At 31.9% G+C, this 11,640-nt stretch overlaps 1 long non-coding RNA gene across 12 annotated transcripts; it reads left to right on the plus strand.

The window, feature by feature from the left end:
- The first annotated feature begins 679 nt into the window (after positions 1 to 679).
- On the plus strand, positions 680 to 3,434 carry LOC105798212 (uncharacterized). 12 transcript variants are annotated; one of them, XR_008188746.1, is made up of 7 exons: positions 691 to 921; positions 1,225 to 1,511; positions 1,625 to 1,741; positions 1,845 to 2,032; positions 2,170 to 2,279; positions 2,427 to 2,606; positions 2,832 to 3,434. It is a non-coding gene; the product is annotated as an uncharacterized LOC105798212 (long non-coding RNA). The 12 variants fall into 12 exon arrangements; XR_008188754.1 differs by having other exon boundaries at positions 693 to 921; positions 1,225 to 1,371; positions 1,840 to 2,032; XR_008188753.1 differs by having other exon boundaries at positions 695 to 921; positions 1,225 to 1,371.
- Positions 3,435 to 11,640: the final 8,206 nt, after the last annotated feature.

Raw genomic sequence — 11,640 nt, forward strand, 5'->3', positions numbered from 1 at the left:
TTTCTAGATTGGTATCTCAGTCGATTACCAATCCAATCAGATAATTTAATATGGTTTAAACAACATTGCATTATAAACTTTTTTACTATTGATTTTATAAAATATTTTTGAACCATTTAACATTATATATAATTTTTCTTTTAATGAATTATAAATATGGACATATAAACACTTCAAGAAATCAATAAATAAATGATAAATTTACTATCGATTTTAAAAAATAATTTATGCTATGGAAAGGACACATGATAGCCCAAGACCACTCTTCCTACCAGGACAAATGAGGGAATAGAATCAAATTCATGTGTAAAGTAAATGAAAATTTACAACAAATATAATTACATATTCAACTTACAACAAAAACCTTAAAGCCAAGAAAAGTAGATAGACTCTTGAAACTAGAGTTCGTGGTGGAATCGCTAAGTTGTCATAACATCTTAGGGATGAACCTAACAAACTAGACACAAAAAACTAAAAAGTGAAGTTGTCATTAATTAATTTGAGCTTGGTGGGTTAGTCACCTATCACCCAAAGTTTTAAGGCAAATCAAAGGAAAAATCTTCAAACTAAGGCACGATCTTATAATCAAATATAGGTTCTAAAATACAATTATGTGTAGAAAAGGTTAAAGCATCCCTATAATACCTATTCGAATACAAGACTAGGGGGCGTTTGGGGGGAATAGGCATGCATTCCCCCTATTCTAGGGCCCACCACCGAACGGGCGTTTGGTTGCCCGTGTTGCTATTACGGCCCGATTCGGTTATGGGGCTATTACCTCCATTGGCTTTAATAGCCATTCCGCTTATGATTCGGCGATTAGGGATTCTGCCATTGTTTCCTATTTTCTATTCCAATAGCTGCCCTCATCAAGCTTCGTTCCATTCGTTCCATCGATTCTCCCACATTTCCCTTCCAGAGGTAATTTCCCTTTCCCTTCCATCGATTTCTGTTTCTTTTTTTTATCTGTGATTCATTTATTCTCGTTCGTTTGTTAAAATCGATTTTTGTTCGCTTCTTCTTCTTCTCGTTCGTTTCCTTTTGCTGAAATCTGTGATATTGATTATTTTCTTATGATTTCCATTGGGCTTTGATTTTACTGTTTGTATTGCATGTTTGATTTTCTTGTTTGATTTCCTTGTTAACCCCTTGGCTGATAAAAAAAGATCAGATTTCTTTGTAAAATGGGCCATGCGTATCATTTCAATTCTCTTCATTTTCCAGGTGCACTTCTACTACCGATGACAGTCGTATTGGTTTATATGCAACCTAGGCTACAAGTTTTCACTTCTTTATGCAAAACTTCCTTGAAAGCCGTTGTTGGTTTTTGAAATGACCATGGGAGGTCTGCTATTAAATATGTTCTATACAGTAGGTTTTTGTTTAAATACCTGGAAATTGCTTTGACTCTCGTTTTTCTTGAAATATTCGTGTCTGACACATTCACATATGAGTATGAGTATACTGGTGGCTATTCTTAGGGAACTCGAACTGTTAAACTTTTCTGGGAGGTATTAGCATAATGGAATTTTAATTGATTTTTCTCATGTTTGACTTAGTTCCTCAAATGTTTTAATCATGTAAACTGCTGCATGAATACAATTCCGTTTTAAATTTTATTTAGGTTATGAATGATTTTGAGCCCAAAGAACGTTGTATGCTGCTAAAATTTGTGACCAGCTGTTCGTGAGCTCCTTTACTGTGGTTCAAATACTTGCAGCTAGCTTTCACAATTCATAAGGTACGCTGTTATATCTGTTAAAAGTTTTCCCAATTTCTACTTACAAAAAACAAAAGGAAGAAATTTCCCAAGATTTAAAAGAAAAATCTATTGTAAAGGGCAGGGGTGAACGATAATTGCAAATGGAGAAAGGGTACACGACTATCCTAAAATCTCATCTACAATTGAAACTAAGTCAGGAATCTTCTTGACCTTGTATATGTTGCAAGTGATGCTCTTCTTTGGGCTGTAATTGGAGGTTCAGATGTCGAGCGACTTCCATCCGCTTCTACATGCTATAACACTCTCAAGGTACAATAATGGGGGATGGATGCTCTCCAGTTTAATAATTACTATGTTTAAAGGCTCCATAACAACATCAAACTTCAACACAAGTGATTTTTTATTGTCTCGTATCTGTGTTTTCTTGTTCTATTGGATGGTTATAGCTTCCAACATACAAGCTGTCAAGTACTCTGAAAACAAAGCTTCGTTATGCAGTTAATTCTAATGCTGGATTTCAACTTTCTTAAGGAACTGAGATTTTTAACTGGCGCAGGTGAAGTTCCTTATTATCTAAATTCATTTATATCTGCCATAAGGATTTGAAGATATTAAAAATTTTATGTATGTTCGTGCTAAAGATCAAGTGTCTTTCAAGTTTTAATTGACATATAGTTTATTTATGGTTTACCATTATCACTAGGCTTTATAACCATGTCCAAGAGAGGCTGGTATATGTCGAAGACCACAAGTTTGAGACCAGGCAATCTGTCCTGTAGGCTTATTGACGTGCTGTTCAGTTTATTGTTGAAGGCAATGGCATCTTGGTTTAACCTTGCAACACACTGATTACTTCCAGCACCAAATAGGGTGATGGCTGCAGGTAAACAACCTGTTGGTGGTAAGGTTTTTACTCTAATCCTCCTTGCTCCCAGTCCATACAGATTCTGTTTCAATCATAAAACAGTTGTGTGCTTTAAAAAAACCAGTATGTAAAATCATGTTAAAAGTTCGGTTCATTTCAATGAAATTGTAACAAATATACTAAGACTGCTGAGTTTTTATTGATAGCATTGATTTATCTGAACCATGATTTTTGTTTATGCAGGCAACCACCGTATTCTGGGGACCAGAGTCCTTGGCTGCACCAATCGAGGTAGAGAACACTGATGCCAGGCCGTGCTGAATTCGTAAGTTGGTCACCAAGAGTGGATTCTAAACAGAAGATGTGGAATAGTCCGAAGATTGCCCCAGCATGGACTAACTCTCTTGTGAAAGGTTATTATGCTAAGCTTGGTGAAGGTGCTATAGATCATCAAGATTACTATTAAACCTTTCACAAGAGAAACCTCCAGAAGAAATTCACGGAGCAAGAATGGGAAGATTTCAGTCAGGAATCTGCCCGAAAAGCCATGGTGGAACTGGCAACTTCTCCGGAATTCACAGATTGGATGATTGAGCATGCTGACAGGATAAAAATCCTTCCACGTGATGATAGTTCAGGTGAATCAGTGGGAAGTAAATCAAGTTCAGACGATGAAGATGAAGAAAGCCACAGCTGGTTCAGATTATTTTAACTTGTTTGACGAAAATCGGAATTGTTCATGAAGTATGCGTGTTTGACGTAGGGACGGATGCATGATCCAGGAAAATTTAGAAAAATTGAACATACTCATGCCAGTAATATATTATCTGATACTTCCATACATTAGTCCCTGATTTAGGATTGATTTACTATTAACATTTTCTTTTTGACTAGTAAATAGCTTGCCTCATGTTAATTTTCTGAAATGAAATTCTATCCATTTGATGTCGGTGAAAAAAACTTGCGTGAGTCAAAAATAATTCTGCAGATGATGCTGTAAGAAATAAGGGTATTTGTTTCATTTTATTAACTAGCTTAACCTGTAGAAGGGGCCTCTTAAGTATATTTTTCATAACTTCAAATTAGAAAACTCATTATAATTATAAAAAATTAACTGAGTTAATGTTGTATCAATTTATTTACGGATTTGGCAATAAAAACTGGAAAAGTTACCGTAAAAAAATTATGTTGGTCCTTTTGTTAGTTTTAAATTATTTACACATTGTGTAAATTTAATTTTAATATTAAAATTTAATTCTTTATATTTATAATTGTTTCAATTTAATTTTAATTCTGAAATCTTTATTTTAAACTTAAACAATATAAACTTTATAAATAAAAGTTTATTGGCTAAACTTGTTGAATTATAATTTAATTTCTTTTCATTCATCATGTGTTATAATTTTATACAGTGTTGAGCTTTTGATTCATGATATTGAAATTAATTTTAATTTTATAAAGTGTTCACCTTTTGATTCATGATATTAAATTATATTTAATAATAATTATTTTAAATTATATTTTATAGTATTATATATTATGATTTTAGTAAATTCATATAAGAATATTTAATATTAAGAATTTTATTAAATTATATATTTTATTAAATTATATTTAATAATAATTATTTTAAATTATATTTTATAGTATTATATATTATGATTTTAGTAAATTCATATAACAATATTTAATATTAAGAATTTTATTAAATTATATATTTTATTAAATTATATTTAATAATTATTATGTTAAAATATGATTAAATTATTTATTATTTATATTAATAATCTTATTAAAATTTAATCTAAATTAACATTAATCATCTACCTAAAAAAATTCGCTAATGGTATTCTAGTCATTTTAGTTTTTTTTCCTTATGCTATTACAACAATTCCATTCGACCAAACACAAGAATATTATTACAGTTCTATTCCATTCCATTTGGTATTCTAGTCATTTTAGTTTTTTTTCCTTATGCTATTACAACAATTCCATTCAACCAAACACAAGAATACTATTACAGTTCTATTCCATTCCATTCAACCAAACAATTGAATTACTATTACGCCTCTATTCCATTACAGCTCTATTCCATTACACCTCTATTCCATTACAGCGAACCAAACGTGCCCTTAATGTTTAAGGTTTTAAAATTCTAGTCTTGACTCCGAATAGAATTAATAAAAAGGAAAGAAGATATCCAAATATTTAATACTAAATGAAATTCGAAATTATACTATTATTGTCTAAATTTCAAGGTTAACTAAAAAAAACTGTAAAATTCTAAAAATAAGCTGAATTGAACTTAAAATTCTAGGATTTTAAAATCTAACATTAAGAACTTAAAAATTCTAAAATTTTAAAAAATGAAATTTTAAAACCTATAAATTGAAAGACCTTTGAATCCAAATTTTAGACTAAAATCAAATTAAATCTATTAAAAACCAAAATTCTAAAATGTAGGGGATAATTTTTATAAATATGCTGAAAAAAGCAATTGAGAAAGTGTGCCTTTTTTTTTAATTTATCGATCTACGTTGTTTTTGGAGAGAGAAAGAAAAACGTACCCTGTAGCATGCGTTTTCTTTCAACGGTAACTATTCCAATTGTAACTTTTTCAACGACTAAAAGGAGTCCAACAACCATAATTTTTCCTTTATAAAACCCCTCCAAACCTCATTCTTTTCAACTCAATCCTCAATCCTCAATCCTAAATTCTCAATCCTCAATTTTCATTTCTCAATTCTCAATTCTTAATCCTCAATCCTCAATCCTCAATCCTCAATTCTTAATTCTCAATTCTCAATTAATTTTTAATTATTTTTTTGAAATTTATTCTCTTCAATTTTATTTTATTCCTTAAAATTTTTAAATCGCAAATCAACTTATTTGTTTGGATTACAAGCATATCTCCGGCATTAAATTACAAATAGTAATAAATAATTATTTAATTATTTAATTTTAAGTAGTTAATTATTATGATGTTTAGATTATTTATTTTTTATGTGTATATACTCAACCTAAAGATCGGATTTTGGAGGCATACATAAACAATTTAAGCGAAGGTGCATCAAGTGTCAATTATGGACACTTGCAAGATGTATGATTTTTGTACATAGCTCGCATGCTCGAAAGGAATAAATTGGATTCCCCACTTATCAGTGCTTTGGTCGAAAGATGGACACCGGGGGCACACACATTCCATATTCCCTAAGGTAAGTGTACGATTACACTTGAGGACATTAGTTTACAACACTGCCTACCAGTCAATGGGGAAGTCATTACATGGCCAGTGATTAGTGCCGATTGGATTGTAACATGCGAGCAACTACTAGGGAAGGTGTCGAACAAGTTTAAGGGGTATTTGGATCGAGATGAGATGGTTGGAGGACAACTTCAAAACTATTGAGGCTTCCACGAGTGACGTTGAGAAAGAACAATTCGCATGCACATTTATCTTGTGGTTGATTGGGGGTCTACTAATGCCAGATAAATCTCTCAATTTGGTACATTTAAGTTGGCTACTACTACTAGCCAACATGAAGGAAGTGGGACAATTTAGTTGGGGATTAGTGGTGCTAGTGACATTGTACCAAGGAATGTGTCGATCGACGATACCAGGAAAAGTTAAAATCAACGGTTGCATGCTCCTTCTTCAATCGTGGGCATGGTGTCGATTATCATTTTTATGCCCCCAAGTGGAACTCCCTTACGAATTCCCTCTCGTAATATGGTAAAATGCATTTGATAATATCATTATCGTTTTTATTTTTCATTGTTGTAATTTTGAAATAACATATTATTTGAATAGGTGGAACATCACAGTGAGACACAGCATTATATCGACTGAGCTCAAGGATATTCGACTAACTTTAGATCAACAAACCAAATGGGAGGTTAGTTTATGAATTTCAAAGTTATTGGTTTTGTATTCCAGCATTTGAAATTAAATATTAGAAACATGCCAAATTTTATAAATTTTTACTATAGTTTGTATGAATATCTTATGTGGATTCGAGAATTCAAGAATGTGTCTCGCTACACAATGAGATAATTTAAATACACTTGCTATGAAATGATTGGAGGGATACAAAATGAGACAGCACATTTGACGGAAGAAAATTTTGTTCCGCTACACATTTGTTCAATAGTTGGTTCTATTTCTTGATTGGGGCAGGAAAGAAATATAATTTAGTGGTAGAATATCATATGTAGAAGTCATCAATTCAAATCTAATTATCTTTAAATTTAAAGTAAGTATTTTTACTTTGTTTTACCTTTGTCATGATCGAATAAGAATGGAAAAGAGGCTCGTTGGATTGACGTGATAGGGTAGAAATGAATATATTTATAAGACGGAACTCTAGATAGATATGAATCACGTAGTATATATAAAAGCACAAAGTTAAAAAAACTTTTAAATAAATAAAGATATTTTTTTATCATATTACTAAATTTAGATGTAAAAAATTATAATTTATTTCGACATGTAGTGATGGTTGTGAAAAATATAATGTCAGTAATGACAATATATCGCAAAGAAAAATAGAAATAGAAAAATAAAGAACACACAGATTTTACGTGGAAACCCTTTCGGGAAAAAACCACGGGGAGGGGAGAAGAAAATTCACTATGTTGAATTCAAATTAATTACAAGAGGAGTAGACTATGCCTATTTATAGGCTTGTAAACCTTATTCTAATAGAATTGAAACTCCTTATTCAAATAATATCAAATAGATGGAGTTTAATAAGGTTTAAAAAACCTTATTCTAAAATAAAATAAAAGAAGTATAATTTTATAGGGATTTTACATTTATTTTATTTTACCACAGTATTTTATTTAAATAAGGATTTGGGTCACTTAATTCTAACAGTCTCCACCTTGACACGAATTCTTAATGAGCAAGTTCTTTATCGCGAACTCTCAACGAACAAGTTTCTCCACCTCTTCCATCAAACCTCTTGAGGGTTTATGTTCAACAATGAACACCAACCAAGTCTAAGCAATGCTCAAACTTGGTTATAGGAAGAGACTTAGTCATCATATTTGCAGGATTTTCATGAGTACTAATTTTGCTCACAACAATATCTCCATGAGCAATAATATCACGAACAAAATGATACTGAACATCAATGTGTTTTGTTCTCTCATGAAACATTTGATCTTTTGTAAGGAAGATGACACTGATCATCACAAAATCTTGTATTGATTTGAAGGTCTTCATTGAGTTCACTAAAGAGTCCCTTCAACCAAATAGCTTCTTTACAAGCCTCAGTAATCGCCATGTACTCAGCTTTAGTGGTAGACAAAGCGACTGTAGTTTGCAAAGTGACTTTCCAACTGATTGCACAACCTCCGATTGTAAAGACATAACTGGTGAGAGATCTTCTTCTATCGAGGTCTCCAGCAAAATCAGCATCAACATACCCAATGACTCCATCTCTAGTTCTTCCAAATCGTAAGCAAACATCGGTAGTACCTCGTAAGTATCTTAAAACCCACTGAACTACTTTCCAATGTTCTTTATCGAGATTCTCCATGTATCTGCTAACTACACTAACTGCATATGATAAATTTGGACGTAAACAAACCATGGCATACATGAGAGATCCTACTGCACTAGAGTATGGAACATGTGACATGTACTCAATCTCATTATCTAATTGTGGAGACAAAGCCGATTAAAGTCTAAAATGGGCTGCTAAAGGAGTACTAACAGGCTTAGCATTCTACATATTGAATCTGCGAAGAACTTTCTCAATGTACCCCTTCTGACTTAGGTACAATTTACTTACTTTTCTATCTCTGAGAATCTCCATACCAAGTATCTTCTTTGCTGGTCCCAAGTCTTTCATCTCAAATTCTTCATTTAGTTGGGCTTTGACCTTTCTTATCTCTCTTTTTATCTTTCGCTGCTATCAACATGTCATCAACATAAAGGAGTAGATATACAAAAGAACCATCACTGTTTTTCTTAAAGTAAACACTGTAATAGGCCCAATTTGCCCGGGCCCAAAAGCACAAATGAAAAAACCAAATAAATAAAAATAAAGTCCCATAAATTAATGTCTAGATTACAAAATGCCCACCAGGCCCAATTTAAATCCTAGACCCTAAACAGACCATAAACCCAACTTTCATAACTCGATCACAGTGGCCCAATTGGCCCAAAATCAGAAACCCTAAGGGTTTCTAGACCATTCTGGTGCGTCGCAACATTGATCCTCTGCTCTTGCGTCGTAGGCAAACCCAAACCAAGAGCCCCGCGCGTGCATCACCACCAGGCGCGTGCGTCATCTCAACACAGATGTACCTCCACCCTGCAAGCCATACCTGCAAAGGACGAACAAACGCACAGCAAACAAATAAAAACAACCAGCAATGAAAAGAAAACAGAAAAGAGAGCAAAAAAGAAAAAAAGAATAGAGAGTAGATGAGATTTTTTTTTTATGATTTTTTTTTATTTTTGCTTTGGCTATAAAAAAGCAGATTCATTTTCTGTAACTGGGGGGGCTTCTTCTTCCCTTTTTTACACGATATCGAATACAAAAATCGAGAGAAATCAAAAAACTTGAAAGGTGATTGCAAATTTCCTTTTTCTTTTTGTTCTTTTTTTCTGCTTCGTTTTTTTGATACTTATTCCATATTCAGTGCTCAAAAAAAGAAAAAAAAAAGAAAATAGGAGTTAAAGAGTCATATACCTGGTGACCGCATCTCCTTTCTCTCCGTCGTCATCAGAGTTGAAAAGGGGATTGAAGAACCTGAGGAGCAGATTGTTGAACGGCGCAGAGTTTTCTTTAGTTTAGGTTTTATTTTTGTTCTCTTTTTTCTTTCTTCTTTGCAAAACAAATAGAATAAAGGAGGGAGTATACTTACCTGCGCGGAGACAGTGACAAAGCCTTATCTGCTCTGTCCAAATCAGAGCTAGATGAGGCTTTGATTTTGTTGAGGCGGCGGATGAGAAAGAATAGGGGGCATAGGGTTGCTGATTGTGTTGAAAAGAAAAAGAAAAAGACTTGGTTTCTTTCTGATTTAGGGTTTAGAATGATGTTTGTAGGTATTCCAAACGGCACCGTTTGGGGCTAGACTTAGTGGCTCCCAAAACGGCACCGTTTGGTGCCTTGACCCGATGATCCGACTTGATTCGGGAGGATCCATGCCTTTGAAATTAAGGGAAATTTAGCATTGAATCCTCTCGCATTGACTTTCATTTTGATTCAGTTTCCTTTCAATTCTTAAATTGTTATTGCATTTTTATTTTAATTTCATTTAGATCCATATCTAAACGCCGCCATTTTCGCTGATCGGATTGGAGCATCTTAGCATTTGCATTTAATTGTTGTGTTGATCCTCGCTTTGAATCAATTATCAATCTAGCTCATTTTTAATTCTACTAGAAATTTAGTTTTTTATTTAATTCTAATTCTATTTAATTCTTAGTTTTGACATATTTATTTCTAAAACTTATATTATTTCAATGTTTAAATTTGATATTATTTTTAATTTTATTATTAGTGTGTTTTAAGATATGACATATTATTATTTTAAATCATTATTAGCATTATTTAAATTCATCATACATTAATGTTTTAAGCCTACTATATTTTTTTTTGTTTTTTATAATACTATTATTTATAAATAGATATAACTCACGAAATTATTCTTTTCTTAAGTATATATTAATATTTTGATTTCATTATGATTATTAGCTTTAAATTTTATTTATATATGTCTTTTAAATCGGTTTTATTTATATATAATTATGTTTTTAAAATGCAATTTCCTATTCTATTTTTTACTAGTATATATATATATAAATCATTATTATTATATTTTTATATGCATTGTTTATATATCAAACTAATAAATGTATATATTTATTTTCAATTTATTTCAAATACCAATTATCTAATGTTTTATTATACTTTGTGTCTATTTTGAAGATCATATATGTAATTTATTTGGAAGCTTTCGTACATAGGATATATTGTTTTTATTATCTTAATGTATCTTTTGAATTTATGATAAATTTATTTAGTTTTTGAGCATTGACATCGATGTTTGTATAGTATAATTGAAATCATTATGGTTATTTGCATGTACCTACTATTGTTTGCCACTTGTTAGTGTACATTTGAGTTGTTATTTATTTTTTTCTTACATTATATATATTGCTTCTGTCATGTCTCATTTGTAAAAATTGTATTTTATTGGAGCATTACAATCATTTCTATTTCGTAATTTTCAAAAGGACCTGGTGTTCATAGTTCTCGAGAGAATTGTGCCCTAACTTACTGGGCTTCAATTCTTCTCGACAAATTTGAATAGCCAAGCGTTTATTTTGGTAAAACCACACAACTTTAAAATAAAGCTTTTGAAACTTCAAAGTGATGGATGCTAACTTACTGGATACAACATTTTGTTATCTCGATTTTAAAGTAAAGGCAATGTCTGGTGTTTAGGAAATCTAAGAAAATTGAACCCTAACTTACTGGGTTTTGATTTCTCAATTGACCCAAATAACCAAATATCCTTCTCAAAATGTATGAATTTTTAAAATTTAAAGAGACGAATCTAACTTCGAAGATTGAATTGCTGCACTCTAACTCACTGAGTGTGACGATTTATTTCTTTAAAGTGGGTAGGTTTTATTTTCCAATTCGATTATTAAAATTTTCTTTTCAAAGGATCATATTTTAGAATCTTTTCAAATTCTCGACACTAAGACATTAAACAATTGATTCGGTACCAATTTTGGGCGTCACGAGGGTGCTAACCCTTCCTCATTCGTACCGACTCCCGAACCTATTTTCTCAAAATTCGCAGACCTAAAATTATTTTGAAGGTGATCCGATCACACCACAATAAAAGATCGGTGGCGACTCCCCTTTTTATTTTCAAAGTCAATCCCCATTTTTTCAAACTGAAAAATGGTTTTGACAGCTTGGCGACTCCACTGGGGAACGCTTAGAGAGTCAAGCCGAAAAATTGATTGTTTTTTGTCTTATTGTCAAAAATTAATAATTTGATTTGAAAAATCACGATCTTC

Source organism: Gossypium raimondii, chromosome 9, assembly GCF_025698545.1.
Source record: "Gossypium raimondii isolate GPD5lz chromosome 9, ASM2569854v1, whole genome shotgun sequence".
Lineage (NCBI taxonomy): Eukaryota > Viridiplantae > Streptophyta > Magnoliopsida > Malvales > Malvaceae > Gossypium > Gossypium raimondii.